Source organism: Lynx canadensis, chromosome B3 (assembly GCF_007474595.2).
Source record: "Lynx canadensis isolate LIC74 chromosome B3, mLynCan4.pri.v2, whole genome shotgun sequence".
In the NCBI taxonomy this organism is placed as follows: domain Eukaryota; kingdom Metazoa; phylum Chordata; class Mammalia; order Carnivora; family Felidae; genus Lynx; species Lynx canadensis.
In genome coordinates, this window is record NC_044308.2 from 114,358,418 (window position 1) to 114,372,340 (window position 13,923).

General features: G+C 48.5%; 1 long non-coding RNA gene across 3 annotated transcripts in view; it reads right to left on the reverse strand.

Annotated features, from left to right (window-relative positions):
* Positions 1–367: 367 nt before the first annotated feature.
* LOC115516600 overlaps positions 368–13,923 on the reverse strand; it is a 34,939-nt gene continuing 21,383 nt past the window's right edge. For all 3 annotated transcript variants that reach the window (XR_003969600.1, XR_003969599.1, XR_003969601.1), the window contains 2 exons: positions 2,346–2,557; positions 368–1,585 (listed from right to left, as the gene is read on the reverse strand). This is a non-coding gene — a long non-coding RNA (uncharacterized LOC115516600). The remainder of the gene's footprint in view (positions 1,586–2,345; positions 2,558–13,923) is intronic.

Below are 13,923 nucleotides of genomic sequence, written 5' to 3' on the forward strand. Positions count from 1 at the left end.
ATTTGTACCAAGTGTGGCCCAGTAAGAGCTTTATAGCGGTTCACATAGCCCCCAGCCTTGCCTACAAGCTCCAGTGTTAAAGTCCCAGCCAGAACCCTGGGCCTTGCTGGCAGCTGCACCGCTGGGTCGCTGTGGGAGAGAAGACAAGGCCCTGTAGCCTGCTGTGCCTCAGTTTCCCTGCCTGTCAGTTTGGACAACCATGACCGCCGCTAATTCTGAATTGTCTGCCTGCTGGTGGGACCAGGCACTGGAGGGGGCTCAGATTTATGGCACGGAAGCCCCAGAATGAGTCAAAGAAGAGAAAGACCAAAATAGATCAGGAGCCACGGGCCCAGAAAGGCAGCCAGAGAAGATTAGACACGCTGCCTAGAGAACCAACCGATGACTTTATTGAGGGCTCTTGCTCATAAACAGCCAGTGTGTTATTTTAACTTCCACGGACCAGGCCGACCATTGCCTGTGATGGGAAGCTTGGGCTTGGAGCCGTCTGTGGGCCCTGCTGTTGCCGAGGCCGCTCCGGGAGCTGGGGCTCTTCCAAAGGAAATCAGCATGGGGCTCTGGGCCTTGGCGGAATGGATGGACAGATGGACAGTCTTTGAGTGAGAAAGTTGTGATTATGAGGCAGGGAGGAGTGGCAAGTGTCCCCCAGCCCCAGCTGCAGCTCTGCTGGTGGCAGAAAGTCTTTGTTTTGGGGGCATTTCTGCTGAGAAGCCCTTCTTCCTTCCTTTTGCTTCTTGGTCTCACGAATCCATATAGAAGGCAGTAGGCCAAGAGCACAGACATGGAAAGGGTCCAAGAACCGCTACCATAGCTCTCATCCTCGGGAGTGCCCCGTCCTCAGCAATCCCCATCAATGGCTTTCCCTCTCACATCCTGACCCCTCACATCTTCTGCCTCATTACATGGTCCACTTTGCCTTCCTGGCCATTTGCTCCTTTTAATCTTCCCTTTTACGTGCAGAGCAGCACTGGCAGGCCCATTCCACCGTCATCTCCCACTGGAATGCTTCAGGCAATGGTGACACTTGAGTCGTGTTCTCCAGCAATGTTGTTCACAAGGCCAGCATTTGTCTGTTTGTAGACAGGGGCTCACAAATATCTCATTCCAGCACCAAAGACCCTTTCCTCCCTCTATCAGCTCTCAACCACCGGTCCATTTCCCACTCTTCTCTGCCGGAAATGCACCCAGCCAAGGCGAGCCAAAGCAAGCAGGTGTCTGTGGGCTCACAGACCCTCCGAGGATGAGGGTCTTTTCGGTGGCTACCAGATTGTACCCTGATGCCGGCCAGCTCCTGGCGTCTGCCACCGGCCCTCCCAAGATGGTAGCCGGTGGACACACAGCCCAAACCCATGATCCAGGCTCTTCCCAGTCCAGCTCTGTTGGCAAAATGAAGCTCCCTGCTGAGGGAAAGCTGGCTGGACTGTCCATGAGGCACCCATGATAACTGGGCAAACCACCTGTCCTGGGTTGGTCAGTGCTTTGGGGGGCGTTACTAATGGGTCAGTATGAGGGACGAGGCAGGAGGAAGAGGTCTGGAGCAAATGTCAGATTTTGGGACAAGTCCTTGCTGGTAACATGTCTTTATCTGGAAAAGAGCACACGGGAACTTATAGTGAAAAGGAAGCTTTGAAAGCCTTCCGTGATGTGGCCCTACGCTACCGCTGTTCTAGTCTGCTCTGCCATGCCTTCCCCCATGAACTCCACCTTGGCCAAACCTACAAACTCGCCCTGTATCCTGCTCCATCTCTGCTCTTTGTCCTTGCTCCTTCCATTCCCTCTGCTTACAGTATCTATCTAGATGCTACCCATCGGCTGAGATCCAGCTCCAGTCCTACCCTCTCCCCTTCCCCCACTCTTTTTTTTTTTTTAAATTTTTTTTTTCAACATTTATTTATTTTTGGGACAGAGAGAGAGAGACAGAGCATGAACGGGGGAGGGGCAGAGAGAGGGAGACACAGAATCGGAAACAGGCTCCAGGCTCCGAGCCATCAGCCCAGAGCCTGACGCGGGGCTCGAACTCACGGACCGCGAGATCGTGACCTGGCTGAAGTCGGACGCTTAACCGACTGCGCCACCCAGGCGCCCCTTCCCCCACTCTTGACCAAACCTCTGGGAAACCTGGAGTCTCCATGCCCTCTCCTTCTCCACTCATGGCTCTTTTTGTCTACTCCACACACAAATAGAACTTACCTTCTTATTGAAAACTATCACACACGTTCTCTGTTTCAGATGTATTGGCCTTTGTCTCCCCAAGCCTGAGTGTCCCCCAACCTTATCTCAGAATGTGTGCTCCAAGGATGCCTCCCCAGCGCTCTGAACACTATAGACCCTAAGGCAATACTTACAGATTTGATTGGTTATCCGAAAAGATAGTTAAGTGATCACAAAAATGCATAACCCGGAAGAACTATAGGAATGTTCGGTGAGCAGTGACTGTGAGCCCAGGTGGTCCCTTCTTGGAGGCAGTGGCGGAACGAGTTTTCCTTCCCAGGCAGTCCCTGATAGTCCTAGAATCCCACAAAGGCCCATGGAAGGTGGCGGTTGGGTGAGCAGTGTCCTGCAATCGAACAAAACCATAAATGCAAAGCCAGAAAGCTAAACAATGTTAGCTTTACAACCCCAGGTGATGAGAATGGTATTTACAGACTCAGTGACATGTTAGAAGCAGTGAGTTTCAGAGGCTAATATTTTAAGCTGGACATCCTGAGACCGTGATGTTCTGTTTTTATTCTCCTCCCCATCCTTCCCTCCTGGAGCCCCTGGAACTTTCCATGCAATTTGGACAAGAGCATGAAACCTCTATTGTTTCTCAATCCTTATTAGTGCTAGGGAAGGATTTAAAAACTGCTTTGTGGAAGGTTGATTGGTGAAGAGTGGAAAACATTCTGAGGCCTCAAAAGTACATTTGCCATTACATCAAACTTCCATCGGAGAATTTCAAAATTCTAGGCAGAGAGGAAGTTCCCTCAGAGAATTCCAAGGGCAACGGGACTAGGAGGAGATACAGTAAGTCCTTGTTTGCGGATGGACCCATCTGGGCCCAGAGGTTCCAGACAGTCTAGATCTGCCTCTTTAAGACCTTTCTTTCTCTGGAGCCCATTTATATACTGAGTAAAAGTTCCTGGGGCACATCCATAAACAGAGGGTGGGAACCCGAAACTTTGCTATTTATACACTCCAGAATGCAACTGGAGAAATCAGTGTTTTCTCTCAGAACAATCTAGAAAGCAAAGGACAAATTGCAAACAGCGACGCAAGCATCAGGAAAGTCTGGGAGATCAGAAGAGATAGAAAACCACCAAGAGACCATCATGTTGATCTCCCCAGGGGCCTGGACAGTTGGGATGCAGCCTCAACAACCCCCTTCAGACCGTCTTTCACCTTTCTCTCGCTTTGGCCTATGAACAGTGTTTCTGATCAATCCTCTGTACATCCCCTCCAGACAGGCAACACGGACAAGACAGAGTTCCTCGTGCATGGAAACGAAGCCCAGAACGTGCTCTACCATGTGGGGTTTTTGCCGTTTGTAAACAAACCTAGATGCTAGTCTGCAGGCCACCAGACCATGCTGACCGGTTCTCTGAACAAGCCCGATCTGGCCAGACTGAAACATCAAATCCTGTAGTGACTTCAGGGTCTGAGCCCTTCTTATAGAAGCTGTTGAACAGGAAAGAAGTGGTGCTTGTTTTCATGCTAAGAAAAGCAGATAACCTTACCAGGAGAACAAGCATAAATGATGATCTGAAAATAGCTTGACAAGTTTTGTTTTCACCAAAGTGAACCGCCTACACACACAGCTTTTTTTTTTTCCTTCAAATTACAAAAGTAATAAATGCTCAGTGCAAAAAAAACGTGGGAAATACAGAAAAACACAACTGGGAAGCGGTTGATAGTTTTTGTTGTAATCCCTTCCAGTATTTCTCTATCAATAATCACCTATATACCAATGCATAGTATATATTATATTGTATATTATATGTATTATGTTATCTATTGTATAATATTTAATTATATAAATGAAGAGGCATATAGAATTTTTTACATATAAAATGTTCATTCACATATATTCCTACATATTTATTTATGAAATATACATTTATATGTTTCATATAAAATTTCACGTAAGGGGCGCCTGGGTGGCTCAGTCAGTTAAGTGTTCAACTTCAGCCTCAGGTAACGATCTCACAGTTTGTGAGTTCGAGCCCCACATCGGCCTCTGTGCTGACAGCTTGGAGCCTGGAGCCTGGAGCCTGCTTCTGATTCTGCGTCTCCCTCTCTCTCTGACCCTTCCCTGCTCGTGCACGTGCTCTCTCTCTCTCTCTCTCTCGGAAATAAACATTACTAAAAAAAAAATCTTAAAAAATATTTCACATAAAATGTCAGAAGTCATCCATTTTGTCCTTTTATTTTTACTTTAAGGTAACATATTAATTGTAGAAAATACGTTTGAGCCAAAAAACAGAGGTGAAAATCAGATCTATATCCACCATTCAGGAAAGATCACTTTCACTTAGTGTGTGCCCTTCCTATTTACTTTAAATACGTTTGCGTAAGTATCAAATGTGTCAAATTATACAGAAATAGCATCATGATACATGTTTCATTTCCTCAGTATGCGGGGATAAAACCAATGAACATCCTAAACCATTGTATTTTCCTTTCCTTTGTGAGTCATGTCTTGTTACTGCTTCCTCTTGCAGAGAGGACACCATCTGGGACGAGGGCCACTGCTCAGCCTGGAAGGTCCACACTGACTTTCATGAGCTGCTAGAGGCTTTGTGGAAAGAGGATTCCTAAATTTTAAAATCTGCCTTTTACATAACAAGAGCAAAGCCAGGAAACCTACTAACGGAACTTTACTGTAAGTCATAATGCCGAAAAGACAGCAGGTAGCCTGAGGAAGTTTCCTCCAGATAGGAAGGGACAGTAGAAAGCTCTTCCAGGCCAGGAGGACAAGCAGAGGGGAGAGAGAAGAGAGGCAGCAGGTAGACAAGGCAAGCCTTTCCTGCCCCCTTCCTTAAGACCGTATCTTCAGGATTGGGGTGTTATTAACATCTAGAGGGAGCTTGAGGGGGGTCTAAAAACACCTGGGGAGATATAGTTTGAGGAGATTTCAAGTCTTTGGGGTTTATCTGGTTCAGACCTAACACGGTGCCACGGGGTAGGTGAGAAATGACAGAGGGAAGTGGCCTAGAGTCTAGGCCGATGGGCATGAGACAGCACTCCTATTCTCTGAGCTTGCTTGGGTGTCTAGGGGATTCCTGATTCCCTCATGGGCCAGCTTGTGACAGAAGTACTCAGAAAAGGCCTCGGGTTGGGATGCACAGACCACAGTTGCTGGTTAGCACGCTAACTCTCACATGTGGTTCAATTGAAGAGTCATTTACTGATTTCCCACCCCGGGAGAGAAACACAAAGATAAGGCTTCACTCCCCTAAAACAGAGGTGCAGGTGGACCCCAGATATGAGAACAAGTCCACAGACAGTCTGCTACTGCATCGGGCTATCAGGCCCCCGGGAGGCCGGCCTAGGCATTGTTCCTCCTATCCCATTTTCTAGGCCATTCTCATCTCCCCGGCCCTCCCTGAGAGCAGCCACATTCTCTTCTCAACCCCCTATCCCATCCTACTTTATGCAACCTTCTTTCCACCCACTGCTTCCGTAGGTCTTGGGGTGTTCATGGTAGTAGCAAGCCTAGGGTAAACAGGGCCGGGCCCTAAGGCTATGGTGAGCAAGTCAGGGAAATGGGACCAGAGCAATAACTGGGGGTGGAAAATGGCTAATAGTAACTGTTATTATTATGTATCACTTATTTAGTCTTACTGTGTGCCAGGCACAGGTTTAAGCACTTTACACTCACGAATGAACTCACACATTTGTGTTAACTCGTAACTTAAGGGTATGAGCTCATGCTATGTATGTAACAACCTATGAGGTAAATGCTGCCACGATTCTTTCTTTTAGAGATGAGAAAACAGAGGCACCGAGAGGTTAAAGTGACTTGCCCAGCTCACACAGCTAGTAAGTAGAAGCTAGAACCCCATCTTGGCAGGCTGGCTCTAGACCCTCACAGTAGGTGACAGTTGGGGACCCCAAAGGCCCTGAACCAGAACTAGGTGCGGGAATTCAGGCTGGCCCATAGCGGTCCCAGAGCATCTACAACTTCCACAATAGCTTTTGGAAGATTTCCCAGTAGGCAGGAGGTTTAGAGTGTCAGTGGCTCCTACTCTGTAGCTCTGGAAACTAAGACCCGGGAGATTAAGGAAATGTGGCGTGTCCACAGTTGCAAAGGTAACTGCAGGAGAGTGGAATGTGCACCTGCGTTGCATACTGTCAGGGGAGAGCCAGCGTCCAGAAAAGTGTACGTGTCGACACCTGCACAGGCGCTTCCAGGGCGAGGCAGGCGTGGGGAGGTGGGGTGGCGGTGCTTGCTGAGGAATGCAGAGAGGGCAGGCATCCTTTGGCTCATTCGGATGGCTTTCAAGCAAAGAGTCCAGACTGCTTCGCAGGCGTCTGTTCACGCACCTAGTTCTGAGCTGCATCGACTGATCGATAAGCCTCAGCGCCCAGGATCCAGGGACTTTGTCTCCACTTGCAGGCAGGCCAGCGGGAGGTCAGAACCAACCAGGGCAGCTCCCCCTCTTCTCGTGGGGCCAAACTAGTCGGGTGGGCTTGCTGAAGTGAGTGGTCTGAGGAGCTGGAGTGGTCTGAGGAGCGCCCAGAATCAAAGGCCCCAGGGGTTAATAGGCCTGTGAGACTGACTACATACTTTCAGTGCTTATCATTCACCGTGACAGTGAGTACCAGGTGGGGGAGCCAGGCATGGTCCTCCAGGTGTCGCAGAAGATGAAGCTGAGGCACAAGGTCGAAGCTAGAAGATGACATTTCAGCAACCTCAAACTAAATCTCCTGGCCCCTATTCTAGTTCCACCTTCCCATATATCATACAGTCTTGAGCACCCACCGCATTTAAAACACCAAGCAGAAGAGGGACTCTTGGGCTAAAACGGGCTGGTCCCAGGGAACTCAGTCAGGGGCAGACTGTTCGCCTAGTGATTGGTGTATTAGGCCCTGCACAGGCTTGTAGCTTCCTTGTGCACTCCCCAATTGCCCTGTTCCCCCTGCCCAGTCCTCTTCACGTGGGCTTGACCTTTTCACACGTCACTGCCTGTCCTTGATGTCTCTTCTCCTGCCCTTTCACCACGCCCGCTGCCCTCAATGCCCCCTGAGTACCCACCCCTCAGAAGGAAACCGTGACTGTCTTGTGCAAGGAAAACGAGGCCTCCCCTCCCCACTTGCCCCATTTCTCCTCCCTTGTGCTCTTAACCCTGCTGTCTTCAACTCTGTGCATTGCATGAATCTCTGTGTCCTTTAACCATGGATATGGTTTCAGCCGTGATATCCTCCCGCATGCACGCGGATGCACGCATCCTCTCCTACGGGTTGAGGTGCCTTTGTGTTTCTTTTGCCCAAGGAGATCAATCTGTGTTAGCCACCATACATACGCAAAGTCACTGGAGTCATGCCAGCAGCCTCTGGGTCCGGCGAGGTTGTGATGGTGACAGCTCCATGTCTCAGCCAGATCCTCCTGGGCCAGTGTCATTGTTCCAAAGCCCCTTTGCAGTGCCCCATACCAGGCTGGTCAGGCTTTGGCTGTGTCTGCAGAAGCCGAGGCTGTGAGCGTGCTTGGCTTGTCCTAGCTCCCCGGGCCGTGCTCCTCTGCCCCGTCTTCCACCTCCTTTGTGAGGTGAGGGATACTGGCTCCCTTTCTCCATGCCTGGCTTTGGGCTAAGGGCACACCATGTTTTATCCCATTAATCCATGCCATAACCTCACGGATATTTTTATCCACATTCTACAGATAAGAAAAATGAGACTCAGAGAGGGAGAAGATAACTTGCTCAAGATTACATAGCTATAGTGGTAGGGGCCGGATTTTAACCCACACGTTCTTAACCACAGAGCTCTATTGCCTCGTTCAGTCCCTGTGGGTCAGTCAGCTGCCCGACCTCAGGGACCCCTGACTCTTCATGGAGTTCCCCTTAGATCTCTGAGAATACCGTCCACCACCACAGTTCATGCTTGTGAGGCCTGAGCCAAATCTGAGTCCACCGACCTCCATCAAAGAATGGACTATCATTTGAAACAGAGAAGTGAGGTGAGGCAGGCAGTGAGGTGATGACCCATTTTACTCTTTGAGTAACTACTTAAGTGAGAGCTTTCCACGTTCTCTGTCACTGTCCTAGGTCCCAAATGAAATCAACACAAAGCCTTGCCCTCGTGGAGCGTTCAGCTTTATAAATCACATAGCTTGACATAGACAGACAGGTGCTAAGAAGAAAAGTAAATCTGGGCAGAAGGAGCAGGTGTCCTTGGTGGGTGAGAAGGCTGCCTCTCTACTGGATGAGGAATGGCCTGAGGCCTGTGCTTCCTGTGGGGTCGGCCTTGTCCCAGGGCAAAGCATGGTGGTGAGGCTGTGAGTGTTTCAGGGGACAGAGGACTAAGAGGCCACACCTCCCCACTTCTGCCGGTGGTGATGTGGAAGCCTAGGTCAATAAAGGGGCAGGCCACCTGGAGCTCTAGGTCCTGGTGCACAGAGACGCCTTGCTGAACATGACAGCGTGTGTGGATTCTCTCCCATTACCAGTGAGTGAGGGAGCCTTTTACCAAATCTGAATCCTGGGCTAGCTCTCTTCAGGCCTACCCCCCCTCCTCCCTGCCCCTGCCCCTGCCCCTGCCCCTACCTCCTCTAATTTGTTTTGCCTAAAACTATGCAGAATAATTCCACTTAAACCTAAAAATTATAATTAGAAAGATACATTAGCCAAAAGAGTCATATACTTCATTTCAAAATCAAATATAAATAATTCTAAAACATTGTGGTAGGAGGGAGAAGGAAATGAACATTTATCAACGGTGTCCTAAGTACCAGTTCCCCATACCTATTATCTCATTTAAACCAACCCTCACTGCAAATTTGTGACCTAGACATTGTTGTCCCTATTTTGTAAGTTAAAAAAAAGAGATTTTAAAGGGCAAAGTAACTTTACCAAAGTTACATAAATAACAAGGTTGGATTTTTAACCCAGATGTGTCTGACCCCAAAGAACTATTCCTGTTTCTCCATCAAGCACCAGCTTAGCCCTGGATATGGAGAGAGTAACCTTGGGTGAACTACTTAGCCACCAATTGCCTCAGTTTCCCATCTGTAAAATGGGTATGATGCTGAGAGCTAATTTACCCATCGACCTCCTGGTTCTGTTCCAGTGGGCACATGAGCTCGTGGACAAACAAGGCGTTGAGAACTTTAAAGCGCTGTGAATATACAGTATCGATCCTCACCTTGAATGTAGAAGTCACGATGGCTTTTCTACTGTCTAACCTCGTTGGTGTCCAGTGGTATATTTCAACCCAGCCTATCTTACTATATTTTCCACACTCCTGCTCAGATGGGCTCATCTCGGACTGCTGGTTCTACACTGGATCATCTGTGTTGGTCCCTTCACAGCACTAAGTCCTTCCTCTTCCCCAGCTGCCCCTCAGACATGCTCCTTACTGCTGAGTTGCAGGTATTCTATGGTGGTCTTCCCTCCGGGACCCCCAAGAGAGCAGCCCATATACACTCCTTTCCAGGAGGCGATGGTAAGCGTGTAACAGCCAGCTTTCCAAGAGTAGAGCTGACATGAATGTTGGTTGGTCATCTCATTGACAATAATAAGTAAGACAACAGTAAAACAACAAAGACGTATTTCAGAACTTCACTCTTTGGTCAACAACGGAGCAACTGTTGAAGTGGATGGTTACTTTTGGATACTGGAAGAACATTACCTCAGTTCCTTGTGTGACTCACAACATCACTGCTACAGATATGACACGCTTCTATAGGTTACCTACCTTGTTAGTGTTTTCTGTATCACTTTCTTAAATCTAGACGATCAACGAAACCATAAAGCAAGCCCTGATTTGTAGAGTTTGCCAATTTCTGTGGCATAAATATTCTCACCGTGGCTGACTCCAAACGTCCCACTGTGAGGTGGCCGGACGTGGAGTTGGGGAGAGACGAATGGCGACATACCATTGTACGATATTCCCGCCGTATGGATGTAAGACACATGTAAATCAAAAGCACGGACAATAGTAAGTTGAAGCAAAAATAATTAGGATGTGATCTGTTTTTTAATATTTATTACTTTTGTTTTGAATACGATGTATTCGATTGTAAGTTTATATAATTTAATTTTCATAACGGCTGTGTTTAACAACCGGCCCACAAAATTCCTGAAAATTTAACAACCAGCCAATGCCAGCCAGCTCCTGCACACCTCTGCCTCTTCCCATTAGCCCCCATGGGCATCTGCCATCTGATGGCCACACCTGGGCGTTAAATAGCGCCCGGCTAGGTCCAGGTCCGCCTGAACCAAGAGAACATGATTCAACGTTCGGCTTATCCAAATAAGCAATGTCGACGGCTTCGGTCCAGTGGAGTGACTTAATGATCTGTTTCCTTCAATAAACTGTGATTTCTGAATTTAATTCAGATACCTGAGTGTCGTTGTAAGCTGAGAGTGAGGCCCAAAGGCATCCATGATGTAATATACTAGGTTTATACTTGGCAAGAAAATGACTTTGTGAGAAATGGATTTTCTTAGGCCGATTTTAGGAAGCTTGGGGTGTTTTTTTAAGAGCTAAGCCAAGACAAAAAATAACCCTTGCAACACATCACGGCACAGCTGGTCAGCCTGGGAGAAACTATTCTGGGATATCCAAGCTAAGGTGCCTCTTTAAGCTCCAGGCAAACTGGAATCAGGATGTGGGGTTTCTATTCCTGTCTGTGTCAAAGACTTAACAATGTTATCCCTGGCCAGTTGGCTCCCTGACTGGTGCCTCAGTTTACCCTGTGGGAAAATCAAGTCAACTGCCTTTGCCAAGGACATTAGACTTGAGCTATGGGGCGTAGAAAGATAGTTGCTGGGGTTTGCTGGAGGGTTTGGGGTGTCCACTTGAGGGGTCTTTAGTCAGTGTAGACTCTAAGAAAAGCTAAGTTTTCAGTGACCTTTTCTAGGAAATGACAAATGAGCAAGGTTGAACAGAGAGGAGCAGGAAGAGGATTGGAAGGAGGGTCAAGGAGGAGGGGGCCTCCAAGCAACGTCAGGGAAAATGTTGGGCCAAGGGCTAGAGTAAACCACATCCAGCGTTCACATCTCTGGGGCAGTGTGTGGGCAAAGGATGAGCTAGCTACAGAAGAAAAGGCAGGCGAGATGAGGTTAGTGGTGCCTTTGTCTGGTTTTGATGAGAGTTTCCTGATGAGGAAAGGCCTGTGATCAAAGTTAGGATCCTGAGACCCATGTGGAAGATGACTAGGGACTTGGCAAACTTGGAGGAGATACCGGCCTCAGAAACATCCCGGAAGACTGTGTCCTGGGCCGCTATATAAAAAAGCCTCTGTCCCCATGGTGGGCAGTTGTCATGGAACAAGCCTCTCTCCTCTGTTTAAAGCTTGCGTGGTGCTTTGGATGAAGAAGCGTCACTGTGCATACTTCTTCACACTTCCCTCCCGTGTCATGGACTTCTGTCATCTCACTTTTGTTGTCAGCCACCTATGGGGAGGGGACACTATCCCAATTTTCACATGAGAGCAACAGAGACCTACAGGTATTAAATGACTTATTCCAGATCCCAACTGAGCCTCAAACTCATCATTTGGCCACAAATCATACACCTCATCTACACCAATCTGTCTCCATCAAACCTGACTAGCTAGTTCGTTTTTCCCATCCACAGGCCTGACACTTTCTGAAATGAAAAGCTGTTTTGATCTCTGGAAAAACTAAAAAGTCAGTCCCAGTTGCCGAACACTAGAGGCTGAAGAGAGTCTCTTCCAAAAGTTCTATGGGAAGCCCAAGGATTCTCAATTCCAAAGCCAGCCAAAATTTGGATTTCCTCTATAAAGAGACAGTCCTTCCCTGTGTAGAACATACCCTTCCTCATTAGGCTAGTTCTATGTTTTGTAATAACTTTTGCTTACACCACAAAATTGTCATAGATTATGGAAACACACAGGCCTTGGAAAAAAAGATCCCGAGGCCCCTGGAAGTCATTATTCCTTCCTTTAGCAATTGCTGAGTTAAGCACCAAAAATATGGTTCCCATCTTGCTCTCCTCTCCAAACACACACACACACACACACACACACGATCTGCTGGACATATGTTCAGAAGAAAGCAGGGACGTGGGGGTGGGAGAAGAAGATTCACATGTTGTGAGTCAAGAGCTTAAGCATTTGAAAAGAAAAAGTGGGAGAGGGCGGGGAGTTTGCAGCCCTAGAAATGGAATATCCAAAGGATTTATTGCCTTTGAGTATCTCACAAGGCATTTTTTTATATAAAAATCTGTAGCTTATGGCTTTTTTTTTTTTTTTTTTTTTTTTTGGTATAGGGCAGTAAACAAGAGCTCTGAAAGGGGAAGGAAGCCAGGAGAAAGCCAGCTCCATTAGTCACGCAGCTGCATATCCTGTCACAAAGGACCCCAGTTGAGTAATCGCCCAAAATATGCCTGTTATTTTTTTCTGTCAGAAAAAAATGGGGCTTGCCAAAATGTACTGTAAAAAAAGAAAAAAAAAATCTGGTCTGTCAGCCCCAGAGGGGGAAAGGACAAGAAAGAAGAAACAGGCGTAACTTCTCAGCACTCTCTGACCGTCTCTCAACTTATCCCTAAAACGCCTTCACACTCCTCGCAGCCATGGAGCCTGGCTGGAGAAAAGCGAGCTCTGTGAGCTGTTCCAGGCCTCAGGGTCCTTGTCGTACATGGAGCGGAGAGCTGGAAAAGAGGAGGGGCAGTGGGAGAGGGTGGCAGGAGGACAGGGCAAATGAACAGAAAGGGGACCGGAATATTGAACAAGTCCTTTGATGGACTTTAAGTGGGTGAGCTAATTGTCCCATAGGGAACCTGGGGCAGCCACACCAGTGCAGTGAGGCGGCATGAGCCCAGCCAGCGGCCGATCACGCTTCGTAAGCTTTTCTGATGGCCTCAGCGAAACCACCCTTGTCCCAGGCCTCGGGCTGTTTGGGCCACAGATGGAACAACAAGAGTTTGTGTGGAAGGATGTCTGAGTCTGGGGAGGTCTGAAGAACCGGGGCTGGGGCAGGACCGGAGCTGCCTACAGTCTCCGGTGTTGTCCTAGATTAGCTTTCTAGAAGCAAGGCCCGGCAAACAAAGGTGTCCTAAAGCCCGGTTCGGTTCCCGCTTCAGTCCCATGATCTCAGGACCAGGACACAAAGGATGGTCAATCCAAGGTACAGAGCACTCTTGGAAAGACGATATCCCTCCTATTCAAGTTCTGATCCAGTCCATGGGGAAGGAGACTTTCCCGACCCAGTTGACAAACGCATAAGCAAGAAGCCTTCTCCTTGAGAAAGAGAACAGAGCCCCAAGGAACAAGGCAGATGCACTGTCCCTTTTGCTCTGGGCTCTCTGGAGCCTGTCCTAGAGGAGAGGGCCCAGCCCTGCCTCAGCTCCAAGGACCAGGCTGCAAGAAGACCCTTTCCAGGAGCACCTCTAGTAACCGGAGTCCCAATATTTGGCCGTTTGGCGGTTCTAGACCAAGGGAACCCCAGCCCCAAGGACCAAGTCGATCCCCCTGCCGATTGCTTCAGGAAGGGCCTTCCCGGCTCTTCAAGGCCTTTGAGCCCTGCCCATTCTGTCAGAGGCACAGTCTCAAAGCCAGTCCTGAGCTTCAAGCCTGTCCACTGCTTCCCCTCCGGGAGAGCTACTTGACACCCAAAGCCATCCACAGGATGCTTAAAAAGAAACAGGCATGACTTCCTGCAGAGAACTGGCCTGTGAGTTGGAAGGGGAAGTTCACCTCCCCGCCTCGTTGCCGATTTGCTGCGGAATATCAGGCAACTGGAAGGAACTCTCTGTGAC